The sequence below is a fragment of the Giraffa tippelskirchi genome, chromosome 12 (genome assembly GCF_054371585.1).
Source record: "Giraffa tippelskirchi isolate mGirTip1 chromosome 12, T2T-mGirTip1v1.2.pri, whole genome shotgun sequence".
Taxonomy (NCBI): Eukaryota; Metazoa; Chordata; class Mammalia; order Artiodactyla; family Giraffidae; genus Giraffa; species Giraffa tippelskirchi.
The window spans coordinates 52366915-52388988 of record NC_137286.1 but is presented as its reverse complement, the minus strand read 5'-3'; the positions used below and the strand labels follow the sequence as shown (position 1 = coordinate 52388988).

The window sequence follows — 22074 nt, the reverse complement described above, 5'->3', positions numbered from 1 at the left end:
CATTGTAAAGCAACTGTACTCCAATATTAAAATTTAAGAAAGAAATGGAAAAAAAAAAGGAGCCAGAGTGTTAACTTGAATCAGCAAGTTGGGTGGAGGAGTAAGAAATGTACTGTTTAAAAGACACCCGTAGTGAATTACGTAATAGGGAGAAGGTTTTAAACTTGAACTTGCATCAGCATCACCTCGATTGCTGGGGTCCCAGCCCTAATTTCTGATTCCTATGGGCTTGAGAATTTGCATTTCTAACCAGCTCCCAGGTGATGCTGATGTGGCTGCTCCAGGGACCGCACTTTGACAGCTAGAGCAGTGTGTTGTCATTGTTTAGTGCTCAGTCGAATCCGACTCTTTGCGACCCCATGGACTATAGCCTGTCAGGCTCCTCTGTCCATGGGTTTCTCCAGGCAAGAATACTGGGTGGGTTGCCATTTCCTTCTCCAGGGGATCTTCCCAACCCACAGATCGAACCCAGGTCTCCTGTGTTGGCAGACAGATTCTTTACTGCTGAGCCACCAGGGAAGCCCACTAGAGCGGTGACTTATATCCTAATTTACTGCTGTTTCCTGCTTTCTGTCCTTGGACAGGTCAGGATTCCCCAAGCTTCACTGCTACTCTTCTCCCTTTGGAGGGAAGCAGGACAGAGGGATTCCTTTTCAGCTTCAGTCTCCGTGGCTCTGACCTGGCAGCGGTCAGTGAGCCTGGGCTGGCTCCCCTGGTGCTCCGGAGTGCTTCACTAATAACCTCTATTGTGGCCAGGTGGGGATCTCACACTGGTGGCCTTGGGAGGTCCTCTGGTCCAGTGGTGTTAGCCTTTCTGGAAATGCCTGTGCCTGCCCCCTGTTGATGTGTGCATTTAAGACCTTTGGTGGAGGTTGTTATCATTTCTTTCCTTTTTTTTTTTTTTTTTAAGAATTGAACATTTAATTAATTAATTTTTGGCTGCACTGGGTCTTCATTGTGACGCACGGTTCTAGTTGGTCTGAGGCTTGTGGGATCTTAGTTCCCTGACCGGGGATCAAACCCAAGTCCCCTGCATTGGAAGGCAGATTCTCAACCACTGGACTACCAGGGAAGTCCTTTGTCATCATTTCTTCCCAAGGTTGTGCACCCATCTCCTCTGGGCCTGGCCTCCTGCCTGGCTCCCTCAAGTCCAGTCTCCACACAGAAGCCAGAGCCCTCATAACACACAGGTTAGATTGATGATCTGCATAAACCTTTCAGAGTATTTACTTATTCTTACAGAACGAAACCTCCTCTTTTTAGCACGGTACCTGACGTCTTTATGTCTGGCTTCTGCTTATCTCTCCATTCTCTTCATTAGTGCAGTTTTTTGATTTCTGACATCCTGAACTTTCTGCCTAGAATGTCCTCATGTCATGTCTTTGCCTGTTTAATTCCTTTTTGTCTTTCTTAGCACACGGATAAGTCTTATATAACTCTGTGTGATTCTGGCACACAGGTTTATGGAAAGATTGGACAAATGTGTGCATAAATAAATAAGAATACAGAAAATGGTCTTTTAAAAATTATGGTAAAATATAAAATTTATCTTCTGAACTATTATTTAGTGTATGTTAAGTATATTCAGAGGCTTCCCTGGTGGCTCAGACAGTAAAGAATGCACCTGCAATGCAGGAGACCTGGGTTCAACCCCTGGGTTGGGATGATCCGCTGGAGAAGGAAATGGCAACCCGCTCCAGTATTCTTGCCTGGAAAATCCCATGGACAGAGGAGCCTGGCGGACTACAGTCCATGGGGTTGCAAAGAGTTGGACGTGACTGAGTGACTAAGCATATACAATATTCCACTGTCTGTATACCTAATCTTGTTTATCTTTTCATACAGAGAATGGATTTTTTTTAAAAAATATTAAGTTTATTTATTTCTTTGACTGTACTGGGTTTTAGTTGCAGCATGTGACCTCTCAGTTGTGGCATGTGGAATCTTGTTCCCTGACCAGAGATTGAACCTGGGCCCCCTGCATTGGGAGCTTGGAGTCTTAGCCACTGGACCACCAGGGAAGTCTTCAGAGAAAGGCCTTTTGTACAAAGATTTAATTTGCAGCATTGTTTGCAATAGCAAAAGGTTGGAAACCATCTAATTGTCTATGTGTAGGGGATCAGTGACTTAAAATAACCTTACAGTGGAATACCACGTGGCTGTGATAAAGAATGGGCCTCTCCATCTGTACTGACAAGAACAGTCACCACGATAGAATACTAGGTAATGAAAGCTGTACAGAGCTCTTTACTTTTGGTATACGACCCAGACAAAACAGAAGCAGGGCCTGTGCACAGACTCACGTGCTTTCCACAGTGCCAAGGCCGCCTCTGGGAGGCGGAACTGGACGATGTCCTTTTCTCTAGGTGCTTTTTTATATCTTTTGCATTTTGTACCACGTGTTATGTATTATTAAATAAGAGAAAAAAAATAAATATAAATAAATAAATAAGAATGTTGCTGCTGCTGCTGCTGCTAAGTCACTTCAGTCGTGCCCAACTCTGTGCGACCCCATAGACGGCAGCCCACCAGGCTCCCCCATCCCTGGGATTCTCCAGGCAAGCGTACTGGAGTGGGTTGCCATTGCCTTCTCCATAAGAATGTTGAAAAGAAAGCAAATAACCTTGTCCAGAGGGAGAAGAGCTTAGTTCCCTGTAGATCTCACACGGTGAAGGGTGCTTTATACTTACAAAAAATTATTAAAAAGCCCATAAGAAAGACCCACATTAAATTAAACTTGGTTAGTCAATTCTCCTGATTCTCAAGAAAGATTAACCTTGGATCTAATTCTTTGACCACCTCAGGAACTTTATCGTAACTAAATCTTAGCAATGATATAGCAATCAGATCTATGCAACTGACCTGAAAAAGTTCCATCCAGATGAACTGAAGGACAAAGCCTCAGCTTTTGACCCTGTGGCTCTCAGTAGCTGTGCTTTCTTTCATTTTTTAAAAGACTTTATCCTTTATTTATTCTTGGCTGTGCTGGGTCTTCCTTGCTGTGTGGGATTTTCTCTCATTGTGGCGTGTGGGCTTCTCATGGTGGTGGCTTCTCTTGTTGCGGAGTGCTGGCCATGGGGCACACGGGCTTCAGTAGTTGTGGTTGCCCGGCTCTAGAGCACAGGCTCAGTAGTTGTGGTGGACCAGCCTAGATACTCCGAGGCTTGCGGGATCTTCCTGGATTAGGGATCAGACCTGTGTCTCCTGCATTGGCAGGCGGATTCTTTAACCACGGAGCCACCAGGGAAGCCCCCCTCAGTAGCTGTTTAATGCAGGTTTCTGAGCAACTGCTCCTGTAAAGCATTCTGAAGCAGCAAGGAGAGCTGCTTTGAGATGAATTTGATAGTCTGGGCCCAAAGGGGCCATGGTCTCCAGATCGGCGTAAAGGATAGGCCTGCCTGCAGAATGAATGTTTGTTCATGACTGAAGTACCTATTTGTATTAATCGCCATCAACTGTATCACTGTCTCATCAATGTCCGAACAAGTCAGGCCCATCTGCCAGTGTTTCCTCTGACTTAGGTTCGATTCCTGGCCAGGGAACTAAGATCCCACATGCCGTGTGGTGCAGCTAAAAACAAGCAGATGAAAAACACCAGAGACTTCCTCTCTTCTGCTTCTTTCTGTTGCAGGAAGGGGGACTGCTTCCAGGGCCTGAGAGTGGGCTTTTGTCTAACACTCGGAAATGAATTGTCCAAGGAGACAACGCTTGCTGACAAAGCAAGAAACTTTATTGGGAAGGGGTACCCAGGTGGCGAGCAGGAGGGTGAGGGAACCCAGGAGGATTGCTCTGCCGTGTGGTTCACAGTCTTGGATTTTATGGTGATGGGATTAGTTTCCGGGTTGTCTCTGGCCCATCATTCCAATCAGGGTCCTTCCTGGTGGTACATGCATTGAGAGGGATGGATTCCAATGAGAAGGATTCTGGGAGGCTGGTGGGACATATGGACTGGCATCTCCTGTCTTCTTTTGACCTTTCCCGAATTCTTCCCATTGGTGGTGACTTGTTAGTTCCATGTTCGTTACCAGGACCTCCTGGTAAAATAACTCATGCAGATGGTTACAGTGGTGCCAGGGTGGGCAGTTTCAGCCAGTGGTTTCCCCTAACACTGTATTTCTATGACAAGCTGTAGAAATGGATTCACTTCTAGGAGGGTACGTAGCATAGGAGCCAAATGGTACAGTGCAGGAAGAGATAGTGATGTGTTTGAGTGTCAGTGATGTGGACGAAGAATGGCGCCTGTCACATTAGTAAACAGAGGAAGTTGCCGTCAAACCATTGGCCAACACAGCTGCCTCAATGGTGCACCCTGAGGGGATTCAGGATGGGGAAAAACAGAATACCGGCCCTAGATAGCTAAGGTGCGTATCAAACGAATAATTTCACTAAGCCCAGACTGTGGCATCTTCCCATACATAGAGAAGTGCTAAATTCATTAACTTGAGATTTTTCTTTAATTAGCAGTAATCTTTGATGTTTGACTACCTGAGTTTTTTGTTTGTTCATTTAAAAAAAACATAATTTTATTTATTTTTGGCTGTGCTGGGTCTTGATTGCTGTGAAGGTTTTTCTCTATTTGCAGTGAGTGGGGGCTACTTTCTAGTTGCGGTGCACAGGCTTCTCATTGCGGTGGCTTCTCCTGTTGCAGAGCATGGGCTTTAGGGCGTGTGGGCTCCGTAGTTGTGGCACTTGTGCTTGGTTGCTCTGAGCCATGTGGGGTCTTTACAGATCAGGGATCAAACTCGTGTCTCTTACATTGGCAGGCAGATTCTTTACCACTAAAAAGGGAAGCCCCATGTGGTTAGTTGTTTGTTTTGCAAAAGCTCCTATACATTCTAGCTCCTCCCTTACCTCTTTGGAATAGTCTCTCAGATGCTGTATGCATCCCAGAATTAAATCCCCACTAAGTCCACCAAATAAAACATAGTTCTCAACTTTTAGGTTGTGCAGTTGTTTTCAGTCAACAGTGAGTATAATGTATCCACTCAAATCAGGGGTTACAGGTCTGTATGGGGTTAAGAGTCACTGGGAGCTTGTCAGAGACACTTGGGATCTTTGGCAACCAGGACCAAGCCACTTCCTGCTGATATTTAGCCTACAGATGCAGAAGCACCTGTTCTCTCCACCAAGACACATGAACTTTGTGAAGCTTGGTTTCACATTTCAAATGCAAAGAAAATCGCCATCCCCAGCCCCAGAGTGAGGTAGCAAACGTGGAAGGAGCTCTGAGATGTGGAGATGACCCTGGGTCCATCACTTTCCAGGGGAGATGCTCTGCACAGCAGGAACTTGAGATTTTTTCCCAGTGTAAAGTGGGGCTGATTATATAGGGCTATGGATTTAGCAAGGCTTCCCAGATGGCTCAGTGGTAAAGAATCTGCCTGCCAATGCAAGAGACGTGGGGTTCTATCCCTAGATCAGGAAGATCCCCTGGAGGAGGAAATGGCAATCCATGCCGGTATTCTTGTCTGGGAAATGCCATGGACAGAGGAGGCTGCTGGGCTACAGTCCATGGGGTCACAAAGAGCTGGACGTGGCTGAGCGACTGAGCATGCGTGCGTGGGTTTAACAAAGTTCTGTTGAGACCAGGAGCCTGCTGGATCTGCTCCTGTGACTTGCGGTGGATGAGGGAGGAACGGAGGGAAGAGAGGGCTGCCCTTCTTGGATTGGAACACGGTGGGTCTCGGGCCATCCAGTGGCTTGATGGCTGCTGTACAAGTGGCTCCTCATCTCTGAACTGTGCTAATCAAACAATTCCAAAGGGTTGCCCGCCCCAGTGGAAGGATATGTAAATCTGACTCAATTCACAGCGTCTCTTAACAGTTCAATTGAAACTGCATCTCATTTAAGCTCATTCATAACCGTCATTGATGGAAATAGCAGCAAATGTGGAGGAGCCCACCACAAGGCCTGATAATTACCTCACAATGAAAACCCAACTGTAGGAACATCACCGTTGCCATGACAACCACGAGGGAAGCCTGGTTGCCCACGGTTACCTATGTTACCAGATGTCAGTGGCGCCTGAGTCTTAGCTTTGAATGAGCCTCAGGAGCATAATGGGGAAAGGCAATGGGAGCTGTATGAGTGGTTTAGAATGAAAGAATCTCGCTGCACCCACAGGGATCTTTTAATATCCTTTTATTTTGTTTTTAGCCCTGATGGGTTCATGAAGAGTCTGTCTCATTGCAGGACCATTGAGTTGTCATCTTGGAGCCAGAGAGTTCTAAAATGAGTCCTCCTCTGAAAGGCCTTTCTTTTTTCATTTAAATAGTCTTTGTTTAATTAAAAAAATAAGGGCTTCCCTGGTGGTTCAGTGGTAAAGAACCTGCCTGCCAGTGCAGGAGACAGGGGTTCGATCCCTTGTCCAGGGAGATCGCATACACCGCAGAACAACTAAGCCCATGTTCCACAACTATTGAGCCTGTGCTCTAGAGCCTGGGAGCTGAAGCTATTGAGCCCACACACCACAACTACCGAAGCCCGAGAACCTAGGGCCTATCTGTGCTCCGCAACAAGAGAGGCCACCAAAATGAAAGTCCATGCACTGTAACTAGTGAGTAGCCCCCACTCTCCCACAACTAGAGAAAGCGCCCAGGCTGCCATGAAGACCCAGCACAGCCAAAAATAAATTAAAATTATATAAAATATTTTAAAAACACGTAATGCAAATATGTGGTTTAAACCTCAAAAATGCAAAACGTATAAAGGAAGCTCTCTTTCTCATCATTGCTCTCCATCTTCCTTTTTCCTATCTTGCCCCAGAGATATTTTTTTATGTGTGTACAAGTCAATATAAGAACTATTCCTTTCCCTTTTCTTTTTACATGAATATGTAATATACACAAAAGAATAATGTATCACACACATTGTTCTGCACCTTGCTTTTTTCCTTCATGAATCTTGATTTTGTCTCATGTCAATCTGTAGAGTGCTTCCTCAATCTTTTTAAAGTGTAAAGTATTCCATTATACGAATGTGCCAAATGTATTCAAGCAGCTTCTGTTGATGGGCGTTAAGGCTGTTTTCAAGACTTTACCATCACAAAGAAGGTTGCGAAGATGAGCCTTAACTTAATGCCATTTTGCATGTGTGAGTTATCTGGAGAATAATTTCTAGATGTAGCTTTGCCAGGTGTATAGGTTTGTCACTTTAAAGTGCCATCCAGAGATCTTGAACTGATTTACATCCCCTCAATAAAGGATGTGAAGCCGTTTCTCACAGCCTCATGGAGTATCTTGTCAAACTTTTGGGTTTGTGCCAAATTGGTCTGTGAGAAATGGTATCTCGGTAGGGTTACAATCTGCAATTTTCTTGTATGTATTTAATTTTAGTGAGCTATCTATTTAGAAGGGCTTCCCTCATAGCTCAGTTGGTAAATCATCTGCCTGCAATGCAGGAGACCGGGGTTCCATTCCTGAGTCAGGAAGATCCCCTGCAGAAGGAAATGGCAGCCCACTCCAGTATTCTTATCTGGAGAATCCCGTGGACAGAGGAGCCTGGTGGGCTACAGTCCATGGCATCGCAAGAACTGGACATGACTCAGCGGCTAAACCATCACCACCAGCCATCTATTCAGAGGTTTTGCCTATTTTTCTGTGGTGTTATTGGCCTTTTTTCTTAGAGGGAACTCTTAACATATTAAGGAGATTAGCCCTTTGTGATATGAGTTTCAAAGTTTTTTTCTTCCAGTTTGTCATTTTTACATTTGACTTTTGACAATAGAGCGTAATGGGTCAGAGCACAGGTTCTTGCACCCCGCTGTCTAGCTTCAGTGTCCGGCTCTGCCCATAAACAGGCTGGGAGGCTTTGGATGCTTGCTTCTCTGTGCTTCATCTCCCTCTTCTTTGAAATGGGGATCGTAGTACTGACTGTATATGGCTTTTTCATCTTTTACGTATCTTTAAATTGTCTTGTCTCAATCTGTAAAGTGCTTCCTCAATCTTTTTAGAGGGCAAAATATTCCATTATATGGATGTACCAAATACTAGTCAACCAGTTTCTTTAAAGATTAAATGCTTAATATATTTAAAGTGTTCTTAATGCTCTCTATATAACATAGTAAATTCTATATTTGATACCTATTATTATTATTTAAATTCATCACATCAAGGCAAATAGATGGGGAAACAATGGAAACAATGACAGACTTTATTTTTTGGGGCTCCAAAATAACTGCAGATGGTACTGCAGCCATGAAATTAAAAGACACTTGCTCCTTGAAAGAAAAGCTATGACCAACCTAGACAGCATATTAAAAAGCAGAGACATTGCTTTGCCAACAAAGGTCAGTCTGGTCGAAGCTATGGTTTTTCCAGTAGTCATGTATGGATGTGAGAATTGGACTATAAAGATAGCTCAGCACTGAAGAATTGATGCTTTTACACTATGGTGTTGGAGAAGACTCTTGAGAGTCCCTTGGACTGCAAGGAGATACGACCAGTCAATCCTAAAGGAAATCAGTCCTGAATATTCATTGGAAGGACTGATACTGAAGCTGAAGCTCCAAGGCAACGGCCACCTGATGCGAAGAGCTGACTCCTTGAAAAAGACCCTGATGCTGGGAAAGATTCAAGGCAGGAGGAGAAGGGGACGACAGAGGATGAGATGAGATGAGATGGTTGGATGGCGTCACCGGCTCGATGGACATGAGTTTGAGCAAGCTCCGGGAGTTGGTGATGGACAGGGAACCTTGGCTTGTTGCACTCCATGGGGTTGCAAAGAGTTGGACACGACTGAGTGACTGAACTGAACTGAATTATTTAAATTATTATTTAATGGTTCCTGGATTTTGTGTCATAGTTAGAAAGGCCTTAAGAAACTTTCCCTATGCCCTACTTTGCACTTTCTGTTGTTCTTTTCTTTTTTTTTTCGGCTGTGCTGGGTCTTCCCTGTGGCGTGGACTTTTTCTAGTTGTGGTGCATGGGCTTAGTTACCTGTGTGTGATTTTGGCTCCCCATCCAGGGACTGAACCCATGTCCCCTGCATTGGAAGGAGGATTCTTAACTACTGGACCACCAGGGAACTTCCCTTTCTGTTGTTCTTTTCATGGATCTTTATCAGGGAAGCAGCATAGCCACCTGGTTATGAGTCAGACAAACCTGAGTTTCAGTGGCAGCTCTGGCACTGACTAGCTAAGTGATCCTGAGCAAGTCACACTGCTTCCCTACATGGGGATTAAAATGCCACCTAGTCACAGGCAGCAGTGTGAACTGGTGCTGTGGCTGGCACTTGGTGAGTGTGCACGCCAGATAAGTGGAGGATGCTGCCTTTAATATCATGGTGCCAACAATACTTCAGCCCAGTTAGTTTCACTTCTCTCTTTCCCATTGCCTGAGGACAGGGATCGCATTTCAATCTGTACCTTCAGAAGGGTACCACAGAAAGGGAAAGGGAAATCGCTCAGTCGTGTCCGACTCTTTGCGACCCCGTGGACTGTAACCTACCAGGCTCCTCCGTCCATGGGATTCTCCAGGCAAGAATACTGGAGTGGTTTGCCATTTCCTTCTCCAGGGGATCTTCCCGATCCAGGGATCGAACCCAGGTCTCCCGCATTGGAGGCAGACGCTTTAACCTCTGAGCCACCAGGGAAGTCCGCGGTACCACAGAAGAGGCTCAACAAATCCTAGTTGATGAATGAACAGAGAAACCAGCTCAAAGCACTGCAGAGATTGCTTTAGTTTAGATCATTCCTGGCAGTTTGCAAAGGAGAAAACCGAGGCAAAGTGATTTGTCCAAGGTCAGAGTCGGAACGGAACGTGGAGCTTTTGTCTTCAGTCCAAAAGGCAGCTGTTGGCCTGCCACCTTCCATGCCATGTTGGTCCCAGGCTAGGAAGGGCAGGGCTCAGTGTCCTTCATAGCAGACATCCCTGCCCATCAGAATATGTCAGGGTCCTCCACTCCAGCTTCTGAAGCATCATTTATCATTCTTGTTCATAGTGGACCCATTAAAATAGAAACACACACACACACACAAAATGTGTGGACTTGAATTGAATTTCTCTGGATCTTGTTTCCTCCATCTCTAAAATGGGAGCGATCATTCATTTGTTCACTTGTTCATTGAACAAATGTTGATAGAGCCTCTGCAGACTCTTTCTGGAACTATGGTAGACACTGCTTCTACAGAGATGGACAGAGTGAGAGCTGTGTACACAGCGAGCTCAGAGATGTGCAGAGCAACCGCCTGGATGGTCCAACAACAATGCCTGCCTCTTCTTTAGATTGCTCAGGCCTCTATAGGACCATGGATGTGGGACTTTGGAGAACACAGCCAAGTCACAGTTTGTTTGGCATGCGGTAGAGTTAAAGAAACTTCAAAGAGGATGTGACATTTGAGCTGCCTTTTGAAGGACACCTAGGTGTACCGAGTTTATTGACCGTGGTGTCATTTATAGATTTTTCTTGGCTGATGACTCCCTTTATATGACAGGCTCTGTTGGGAGCAGCTACAGAGGTTGGGCAGGAACTCTGGTCTTTGTTCTTTGATGTGTTGATGCTCCCTCTAGCCAAGTTCTTATAACCCCCACTTCAACTTTTGCCCCCACTGTGCAGTTGCCAGAATTGACCAATAAAAATACAAGACTCCAGGCACATGGGAATTTCAGATAAAGAATCTTGGCAGGGGACATGCTTACAATAAAAATGTATTTGTCATTTATCCAAAATGCCACCTTAACTGGGGACTTGTATTTTATCTAGCAAACCTACCCCAGTAGTGCATGCAACAAAAAATTACTGGAGTCCCTTTTTTTCCCTAGCAAATTGCTTTCTTGCATAGAGAAAATTCAGAATGATTCTAGCCCTGATGTTTCCCTCAGCACCCAGAGTTTGTCAGTGGAAAGCAAAAACCCCATAAACTGGTTTAATGACAAAAGGTGGCATGGATACACATGTTTCCTGGCTCTTTCTGCTGAGAGGGCCTGAAAGAGTGACACCCCAGTAACAAAGAGCACCCTCAAAGCCTGCATCTTAGTCTCTAAATCCCACTCCCCAATAAAAGGGACTAGGGTCCCTTGGAAATACCACTGATTGTAGGATTGCAGTAAGGAAATTATAAGATGATCCTGGAGCATCTTGTAATGACAGAAAGTAAAAAAGTGGCCAAAAAATAGAACAGAAGGAAACCAAAAATGGATGAAGATCAGTCAAAAGGACTTCGGTTTTCTCCCTCTATTGGCTGGCAGGAGGTGAGCATCGAAGGACAGTTTGTCTACTTTTTAGTAAGCTCTGAGGGTAATCTCAGAGTCCTCTACTTTGGGACTGTAAGTAAAACTAGGGGGCAGCAGACCAAGCAACTCGATATCCTATAATACAGCATGTTCAGGTGGGCGGGACATGGGTAAGTCCATGCTGATCTTTCATAGACACCAACACATACTGTAAGGCAATTATCCTTCAATTTAAATAAATAAAATCCTATAATACAGGCTTTCACTGAGAAGACAAGGTGAGAAGAAAGACCAGTATTTTATATGAGCTGTTATAGGACACACTGTTAACTCTTTCTCCTCTAAAATGTATTAATATTTTGGCAGATATATCCAAAATTTTCAAAACAGCCATGCCCCTGTGATAGAACCTTCTAGAAATTGCAATATATTTCAAGGAAGTCATCTGAATGCAACAAAAAACTGCTCAAAGATATATATATTTCACTGTTATTAATAATGTGAAAAAATAGGGACTAATTTAAAGTAAATAATGGATTTTGCCCAGCCATAAAAATAATGTTCATTAAAATACAAAGGTCATATGGAAATATGTTTATATTATGAAGTGAGGTGGAACTAAACTGGTTTCACTATTGCATAGTCTGAGCAACCTAGAAAATTTGGAGAGAATATATATACAGCAACATGCTAACTATAATTATTATAATAATACCATTGGGTAAAAAGATTTTTCATTCATTTGGAAAAAAAAATATTTTTTTCTATCTAAGTGCGGAAAAGCATAAGGAAGAAAAAGCACATGGGTGATTTTCTTCTTAGTTTTGAGTTTTCAAAAAAAAGAGTAATTTGATAATTTAGAGTCAAGAAGTACTGGAAAGGACTTTCCTGGAGGTCTGGTGGTTAAAGCAGGAGGTCCACCTGCCAGTGCAGAAGCCATGGTTTCAATCCCTGGTCCAGGAAGATCTCACAGGCTGCAGAGCAACTAAGCCTGTGTGCCACAACTCCTGAGCCCTCCCAGCAATAAGACCCAGTGCAGCCAAAAAAAAAAAAAAAAAAAGAAGTACTGGAAAACAAAAGTATGAAAAAGAGTGGGCCCCTCCCAACTTCTCCCTTCTCTCCTTGGGAACACTGTTCAAGCCTTTAATTCTTCCCACCCTTCGTCACAATATCATGCTTAGGTCGCCATTTCTTGGTTTATTGATTTTAGACATTATCTGTCGGCTTCCTGATATGGTAGGTGGAAATTTAGTTCTCTTATACCCATATAGTGGATGAATAGTGGCCTCCCAAAACTCACGTCCACTGGAACCTTAGAATGTTGTCCACTTTACTTGGATATACTAGAGTGTTTTCAAATGTTAAGGATCTTAATTTAAGGTGGGACATAAATCCAGGGATTGGTGTTGTAAGAAGAGGAGAAAATATACATAGAGACACACACAGAAAAGGCCAGGCTTTTGTGGAGGCAGAGACTGGAGTCAACGCAGCCCCACCCAAGGACTGCCAAGGTTTTCTGGGATCTACCAGAAGCTGCAAGAGAAGCATGGAACAATCTGTCAACACCTTGATTTCGGACTTTGGGCCTCCAGAAATGTGAGAGAACACATTTAAGTCCCGCAGGTCGTGGCAGTTTGCTACCAGCAGCCCTAGGACATGGGTACAACTGCATCTCTGTCCGTTAACCTCCGTGTGTACACTATGACTTCTTCTAACCGTGTTTTCTTTTCAAACTTTCCAGTGATGAGCACACGTGACATGTATGAAGAGAGAAAATGAACTCTGATAGGAAAGAGGGTGAGGATGTGAAAATGCAAAGCTAGAGGAAGAGCAGGCCCACTCAGCGTCCGACTGTGTGCTCAGGCCCGAGATGCACGTGCGTGAGCACTCAGGATGAAAGACCAGCCAGCTGTGTCAGCAAGATGGCTGTGCATTCCAGAAAGTGCTTTCCCAGGAAGAAAACACTGTAAGCCATTCAGTATTTCACTGTTTGTTTTGGAAGTTCCTGAAAACCAATTTATTCAAATAAGGGCTTGTGCATTGGAACACATAGCCCCATTCTCAGAACAACTGGCTGCTCACCTAGACAAAACAACCACCAGCCAAACAGCTGTTTACTAACAGACACTGGCTCTAGGGCCCTTGCCTTCCTGTGGCCACTAGTCCTAAACTATAACTTCATGAACTCTGCCCAGTCTTTTTTTTTTTTTAATGTTATTATTTATTTATTTACTTATTTGGCTGCACCAGCTCTTAGTTGCGGGACGGACCCAGGACCTTTGATCCTTTTTACAGCATGTGGAATTTTTCTTTTTTTTTAGTTGCAGAGTGCGGGATCTTTAGTTGCAGCATGTGGGATCTAGCTCCCTGACCAGGGATCGAACCCAGGCCCCCTGCGTTGGGAGTGCATAGTCTTAGCCACTGGACCGTCAGGGAAGTCCCTTTGCTCGGTCTTGAACCACTTGAGCTCAGACACCAAAACCCTGTAGGTATCTGCCCTGATCTCCCTGTTCTGAGACCCTCCTGGGGCTGGTCAGACTGGAGAGGCTGTCTGTGACTGTGGTCAGGAAAAGGTCATGGCTGTGTGATGGCCAAGCTGTTCTGGTGGTCCTTTGGGGAGGTCGGCAGTCACCAGCATGTACGTCTTTGAGCGTGTGTATTGGGTGCTTGCTTGTGTGAGAGTGTCTGTGGGAGGAAATAGGTGTGCATGTGTGTGTTAGGCCGTTGTTGCTATTTAGTCACTAAGTTGTGTCTGACTCTTTGCAACCCCATGGACTGCAGCCCGCCAGGCTTCTCTGTCCATGGGATTTTCCAGGCAAGCTTACCCCGGGTGGCTCAGTGGTAAAGAATCCCCTGCCAAGCAGGAGAGTCAGCTTCGATCCCTGTGTTGGGAAGATCCCCTGAAGAAGGAAATGGCAACCCACTCCAGTATTCTTGCCTGAAAAATCCCATGGACAGAGGAGCCTGGCAGGCTACAGTCTGTGGGGTTGTAGAGTTGGACCTGACCGAGCTACTGAACAACAACTACAAATAATGGAGTGGGTTGCCATTTCCTTCTCCAGGGGATCTTCACCTGGAGATCGAACCCACCTCCCCTGTATTGGCAGGTAGATTCTTTACTGCTGAGCCACCAGGGAAGCCCGCTTGTTAGTCTGTAGAGCACAGTAATTTATGAAAGGTTTTTCTCTCGCAAAGTCAGTGGGATCCTAGAGGATTTTAGAGAGAGAGAGGATGACATGTTTAAATCAGTGTTTTGGAAAGGCCTGTGATCTCAGGTTTGAGATAACTCCCAGGGCCATGGAAAAAGGTTTAGAAGATAGTCATACAGTTCGAGCATTGACGTGGACACCACTGCTAAGCAATGGTGAAATGGATTAAAAAGATGGATGTGCATTCTTTGCTGCTCTCCCATCAACAGGTAGAGCCTATTTCCCTGCTCTTTGAATCTACGCTGGCATTGGGACTCATTTTGACCAACTGAAAGCAATGAAAGCGGCACTGTGTAACTTCTGAGACTAGGCCTTCAGAGATCGGCGGCGCCTGCCTTCATTGCTGGAATGCTTTCTTTGGAAGGCTCATTCAGAATGCTGCCTTTTGAATCAAACTGTATAAAGTCTGAACACCTTGAGACCACCATGCTGTGAGGAAGCCCAAGCTAGCCGTGTGAAAAGAGAGGAGCCACATGAAAAAACACAGAGGAGTGAAGCCTTGAAAACGCCCCTCCAGTTCAGACCCAGCTGAATTTAGCTGAGTGGATGACCCTGGGAGATGCTGTGTGGAGCAGAAAGCCACCAGTGGGGCCCTCTGAGTTCCCAACTCACAGAATCCAGAGCAAGCCGCATGCTTGTTTGATGCCAGTTGAGTCACGGAGTAGTTGTTTATTTGGCTGCACTGGGTCTTTGTGTGGTTTTCGGGCTTCTCATTGCAGTGGCTTCTTTTGTGGAGCACAGGCTCTAAGTGTGTGGGCTTCAGTAGCTGTGATATTGTAGGCTTAGTTGCTCCTTGGCATGTGGGATCTTCCTGGGCCAGGGATTGAACCTATATCCCCTGCACTGGCAGGCGGATTCTTAACCACTGGACCACCAGGGAAGTCCAATACAGTAGTTCTTTATGCAACACCTGGCAACCCAGACAAACAGATAACATTTCTTGATTATTCCATGCAGTATAGTGCCAGGCAATAGTGTTAAGATGTCCTATATCCACGATTTGCTGTGCAGATTCAATATGATCCCAGCCACTTAGACTTTAATCTTCATGATTAGCATTAGCTATTTTCTTGAAAGTTGTTGTTGTTCAGTTGCTAAGTCGTGTTCAACTCTTTAAATGCACAAAGAATGCACATCCATCTTTTTAATCCATCTCACCGTTGCTTGGCAGTGGTGTCCACATCAATGCTCGAATTGTATGACTACCTTCTAAACCTTTTTCCATGGCCCTGGGAGTTCTCTCAAACCTGAGATCACAGGCCTTTCCAAAACACTGACTTAAACATGTCATCCTCTCTCTCTCTAAAATCCTCTAGGATCCCACTGACTTTGCGAGAGAAAAACCTTTCATAAATTACTGCGCTCTACAGACTAACAAGCGGGCTTCCCTGGTGGCTCAGCAGTAAAGAATCTACCTGCCAATACAGGGGAGGTGGGTTCGATCTCCAGGTGAAGATCCCCTGGAGAAGGAAATGGCACCCCACTCCATGAGCTGCAGTATGCCGGGCTTCCCTGTCCTTCACCATCTCCTGGAACTTGCTCAAACTCATGTCCATCAAGTTGGTGATGGCATCCAACCATCTCATCCTCTGTCGTCCCCTTCTCCTCCTGCCTTCAATCTTTCCCAGCATCAGGGTCTTTTCCAATGAGTCAGCTCTTCAAATCAGGCTCTTCACATTCTTCTTGAAAGTAATATCTGTTGTATTCCTAACTTTTCTTTTTATTCATAAGTAATTACTGAATGAAAAATTTCTATGTCAAATAAGATGTGAGCCAAAAAGAATCTAAATTTGAATCCTGAATTAGTCACAGATGCTATCTTTCAATAACTCTTTCGGAGGAAAGAAGGTAGAGAACTAAGCCTCCCCTCCTTAATTCTTGAGGCCAGAGGGGGATGCTGAAGATGAGGGGAAGGATGTGAGGGAGAGGAAGGGTGGAACTGAAGGAATTTTGGATCCAGGCAGAGGGGAATCAGAAAACGCAATTGAGAGGGAGCACCAGAGAAAAGAGATGGTGTGGAGAAGCCTGGGGCTCCTGCTCTTGGTCTGGGCTTCCTTGGCAGGCTCTGAATCTCAGAGAGGGATGCTAACTTTGGATCTGAACTGACTCCTGGCCTGAAGTGTGTTTCTCGCTTCCTTCCTCCAGAATCCTCATTCAATGGCCATCCAGCTCCCGACCCCCATAGAATTCCCATGGAAAACCTGGGTTTGGATGAAGACTTACTATTTTTATTTTTTGGAGGTGAGAGGTTGGTAGTAGGTAAAGAGAGGCTACTTCTACTGAACTGATTAGTTGAGAAATATTTGCCTCCTTGTATTTCAGTAGCCTGGGATAATCCACCCCTTAATGAGGAGTTCCACCAGCTATGAATTGATATGCAAATCTATGCAAATAACATGCAACTCTTCCTGGGGTTCTGGAGACAGGTCTTTGTTTTCAACAGGATTACTTTACTGGGCCAATTCAATGGGGTAGAAAAAGCCCTTTGCAAATGAGATTTTCATATTAATAAGAGCTGCCATGGATTGAATATCTGACACTTGATGTATCTATCTGTTTAAAAGCCTCCAGCACAGAACTGGGCAACCTCCAGATACTACTTAGGAGCGAGAGCCCAGCTCTGCCTACCAAGCCAAAGAATGTGAAAACCACGATCTTCGAGAATGCTCCACCTCTGCTATTAGCCTGAGGTATTTCACCCAAAGAGCCAAGTTTAAAAGCTAAAATGTCAGTGTCAGTTTCTTAATTTCAACTCGAGAAAACTTACAGAGTAAATGTATGATAAGAGTGTTTAAAAACAGCACTTTCTTTTTCTGATGATAAAATAATAACTATTGACAAGCAGATAAAAATGGGAGTTAGGTACACATTCTGAGGCTACGGACCTAGGTTTGAGCTCAGGTCTACCACTTCCTAACCGTGAGAAAGGGGCCAAGTGACCTTTTGTTTTTTTGAACAGTAATCCTTTTTTTCTTAAACATATATATATATATGATTTATTTTGACTGTGCTGGGTCTTCATTGCTGCAACTGGGCTTTTTCTGTAGTTGCAACTCTCTAGTTGTGGTGTGCAGGCTTCTCATTGCAGTGGCTTCTCTTTGCTTTTTTTTTTAATTTCTATTTATTTATTATTTATTTATGTTTTTGTCTGCACTGGGTTTTTGTCGCTGTATGTGGGCTTCCTCTGGTTGCAGCTGGTGGGGTCTACTTTCTAGCTGCGGTGCTCGGGCCCCTCACTGCCGCAGCTTTTCTTGTGGAGCCCGGACCCTAGCGCGCAGGCGGGCTCAGTGGTTGTGGAGCGTGGGCTTAGCTGCTCTGCGGCCTGTGGGATCTTCCCGGAGCAGGGATCGGATCCGTGCCCCCTGCGTTGACAGGCAGATTCTTAACCTCCCGACCACCAGGGGTGTCCACCAGGGGTCCGCGGGTGGGCTTCGGTACTTGCACTCCGGCTCAGTAGTTGTGGGTCGTGGGGCCAAGTGACTTTTAACCTCTTTCTGAGTCTCAGTTTCTCTGTCTCTAGTCTGGAGATAACTCACAGGCTTGATGTAAGGATCAACTGAGTTTATCCATGTAAAGCCCTTGATGCTTTTGATATTCACGTTGTACCATCTATAGCCAGTGAGGATCCTTTAAGTTGGCTTATGTGCCATTTTGAAATGACCCCATTTTTCTTGATAGATAGCCTCCCTGCTTTCTGCACAGCTGTCCCTGATATGTCCTTCCTCAAACTGAGAACCAGGTACGTTTGCATGATCTCTAGTTACCTTTGTGGGGAATGGTTATTAGATGCCACAGTCTGAGAGGTACCATACTCTGTACTACTATTCAGGCTTTTTCATTGTTTCTAAACCTTTTCAGTGGCAAAATAAAAATGAATAATGTGTTAATACTGATACAGATGGATCATTACAATCCGGATGGATCATTCTGAGGCTTTTACATAACCTCTTAGGTTTTATCCTTGTGTCTGTTTCCCATAGAGTGAAAATTTTGATTTCTAATCTCATTAATATAAAACCCACAAACCTATAGCTAGATTGATTAAAAAAAAAGGAGAAAGAGCTCAAATTACTAGAATCAGGAAAGAAAGAAGACCGTTATGAGTGATCTTACAGAAATAAAAAGTGAATCTGAAAGGAGGTACTATGAACAATTGTATCCCTATAAATTAGATAAACTAGATGAATTGGGAAAATTCTTAGAAAGATAAAAACCACTAAAACTGACAAGAAGAAGTAGAAAATCTGAATAGACCTATGACAAGTGAAGAGATTAATAATCAGAGAACTTTCCACAAAGAGAGGCCAGGCATTGAAGGCTTTGAAGGCTTCACTGGTGAACTCTTTCTTCTTTTTCAAGACACTCAGTCATGTCCCACTCTTTGTGACCCCATGGGCTGTAGCCCACCAGGCTCCTCTGTCCATGGAATTCTCCCGGCCAGACTACTGGAGTGGGTTTGCCATTCCCTTCTCCAGGGGATCTTCCCGATCCAGGGATCAAACCTAGGTCTCCTGCACTGCAGGCGGATCCTTTACCATCTGAGCCACCAGGGAAGCCCTTTTCACTGAGTGGAAGCCATTCCCAAGGGAATAAGGGAAAATTATTCAGATTCTTTCTATGATTCTAAAATGAGACGAAGACATCATAAGAAAAGACAGGGGAATGGCTACCCGCTCCAATATTCTTGCCTGGAGAATCCCATGAACAGAGGAGCCTGGGGGCCACAGTCCATGGGTTGCAGAGTCGGACATGACTGAAATGACTAAAAATACTGTACACCACAGGGAACTTTATTTTATTTTAAAATGATTTCTTTAAACACTTTTCTAGTTTGAGTATGTAACATGATTGTAAAAAATTAGAAAAATTATAGAATTGCAATTGTTAATGTGGAAAGTCCAAATTGGCCATAATCCAACTCCTAGAAATAATCTTTGTTACTGGTCTGACATATATTCTACCAGATTTTTTTTCCTTCACTCAAGGAGAAAAATCATTTCTCAAGTTACTTTTCAATGAAATTACCTATTATGTGATTCTTTATTAGCACTAGGTTTTTGTGAAGATTATTCAGTGATGCTTTGCACTGTGTCTCAATCCTCTGAGAAGTTTAGCCATTGTTAGAAAGTCGTGGAGAAAGGTGATATGTTAATTGTTTCAAGGAATCAAATGTGGGAGATGGTGTATGTTTTGCAGGGTGAAGAATATAGCAGTGGGGAAGTCTCAGATCCAGAATAGAAACACTTGGGCAAAGCACGCAGGGCCAAGCCTTGCCCCAAGCTCTAGATTCCATCCAGTAGGACATAATCTAATGGGCGTGGTGAGTCTGGGGCCCAGCAGAAGCAAGGAAGATCTGTTATTCCAGTGCCTACATAACACTGGACCATTTCTTCAAATTTTCTGTCTCCGTGCAGATTTCAAGCCTCTCACTCTTCCCTCCCATCCTAGGAGCAGGCTGTGGATTTGATGCATACATCATCTGTCTTATGTTGTTCAACTGTAAATTAAAAAAGAAAAAGATAATTTAAATGCATAAGCCCTTCCTTCCATAAGTTGAATCATTACAGAAATTCTTTTATACCATAAATTCTCTGTTTTTGAGTTCTTAATTTTGACTTTTCTTTCAGCTGGCCTTAGTATGTCTTCAAGTAATTTTTTCACAAAGCAACATGCAGGATATGTTTTCTAATCCTTAGACATCTGAGAATAACTCTCTGTTGCCTTTACACGTGAAAAACCTTTTTACTAGGTTGAAAAATGTTTGCAACCTTGCTACTCAAAATTGAGTAGATATTACTGTATTGTCTTTTGGGACTTCTTACTATTGTTGCAGGAACCCTGGGCAGTGTGAGTTTTATTCCTTTGTAAGTGACCTAGGATTTATGCTGGAGTGTTTCTTTTTTTTGTCTTTTATTTATTGTTTTAAAATTAATTTAAAAAATTTTTTTTGTTTTTTGGCTGTGCTGAGTCTTTGTTGCTGTGAGCAGACTTTTCCCTAGTTGTGGCAAGCAGGGGGCGGCTCTCTAGCCATGGTGCTTGGGCTTCTCCTTGTGGTGGCTTGTCTTGTTGCAGAGCATGAGCTCTGGGGCTCGTGGGCTGCAGTAGTTGTGGCTCGAGGGCTCTAGAGTGAGTGATCAATAGTTGCGGCACACAGACTTAGCTGCCTGTGGCACGTGGGATCTTCCTGGACCCGGGATTGAACTCGTGTCCCGTGCATTGGCAGGTGGATTCTTAGCCACTAGATCACCAGGGAAGTCCTCCTTTATCTTTTAAATCGCTTACTGGGATATATTTAGATGTGTGATCTAGATATTCCGTTTTCCCTCTAGATCCAGTCTCCATTTACCCCAGCCTGCTTCGGTCCTGGGATTTTTACACACGGAATCAGCTGACTCCCATGCCCCTGAGCTTCTACTTAGTTGGGCCACTGGACGGTGTGGGAAAGATCAGGGGCAGGAGAACGCTGGCATTCCTTCTACAACTCTCTCTGGGTTCTGATACCACGCCCCTTCGCCTCTTTACACCTAGGGATGGTCATGACGAGTAAATTCTCAGCTGGTTCTGTATGAGTCCCCTTTTCTTGATTATTCTGGGGACTGCGGCTTGTATGATTTCTGTTGACTGATTTCCAGGATCTTGATGATTCCTTCTGTTATAGCCAGTCTACACGCGAACTATTCAGTGGTTTCTGTTTGTTTCAATTTCAGATTTTGCATTTTTCAGTTCTAGAATTTTCATTTGGTTGCGTTTTAGAGTTTCCATTTCTTTGCTCATATTTTAATTTGTTCATTCATTGTGATCATATTGTTCTTTAAGTCTTTGAACATATTTATGTGCGTGTGTACTAAGTAGGTTTAGTTGTGTCTGACTCTTTGCAGCCCTGTGGACTGTAGCCCGCCAGGCTCCTCTGTCCATGGAATTGTCCAGGGAAGAATACTGGAGTGGGTTGCCATTCCCTCCTCCAGAGAATCCCCCTGACCCAGGGATCGAACTTGTGTCTCTTCTGTCTCCCACACTGGCAGGCAGGTTCTTTACTGTTGGTGCCACCTGGGAAGGGATTGAACCTTCGTCATGGCAGTGAAAGTGCCGAATCCTAACCACTGGACCCCTAGGAACCCTTATAGTAGCTAATTTAAAGTTAATGTCTACTAATCCCAACTTCTGAGCCATCCTGGAATCAATTTCTTATCTAGATCTAATTAGATGTCTTATTTTTATGATTTATCTTATTATTATGTCTCATTTACTTTTGTTTTCACCTGTCTAATAATTTTTCTTATTGACACTGGACTTTGTGGGGGACGTACTGTAGGGAATCTCAAATCTGTCTTCTACCTTTGAAGAATGTTGAGTTTTGTTTTAGAAGGTAGTGAAATTACTTTGTTGTTGTCATTCAGTCACTCAGTTGTATCCGACTCTTTGTGAACCCATGGACCACAGGACACCAGGCCTCCCTGTCCATCACCAACTCTCAGAGTTTACTCAGACTCATGTCCATTGCAGAGAAGGCAATGGATGGTGGAGCCTGGTAGGCTACAGTCCATGGGGTCGCTGAGAGTCGGACACGGCTGAGCGACTTCACTTTTACTTTTCACTTTCACGCATTGGAGAAGGAAATGGCAACCCACTACAGTGTTCTTGCCTGGAGAATCCCAGGGACAGAGGAGCCTGGTGGGCTTCCGTCTATGGGGTCG

General features: G+C 44.3%; 1 long non-coding RNA gene across 1 annotated transcript in view; it reads left to right on the top strand.

The window, feature by feature from the left end:
• Positions 1 to 5578: 5578 nt before the first annotated feature.
• Positions 5579 to 22074, top strand: part of LOC145529760 (uncharacterized) — a 46557-nt gene continuing 30061 nt past the window's right edge. Inside the window, exons 1-5 of the long non-coding RNA XR_014071330.1 lie at positions 5579 to 5676; positions 12913 to 12968; positions 13493 to 13656; positions 16945 to 17070; positions 18063 to 18119. This is a non-coding gene — a long non-coding RNA (uncharacterized LOC145529760). The remainder of the gene's footprint in view (positions 5677 to 12912; positions 12969 to 13492; positions 13657 to 16944; positions 17071 to 18062; positions 18120 to 22074) is intronic.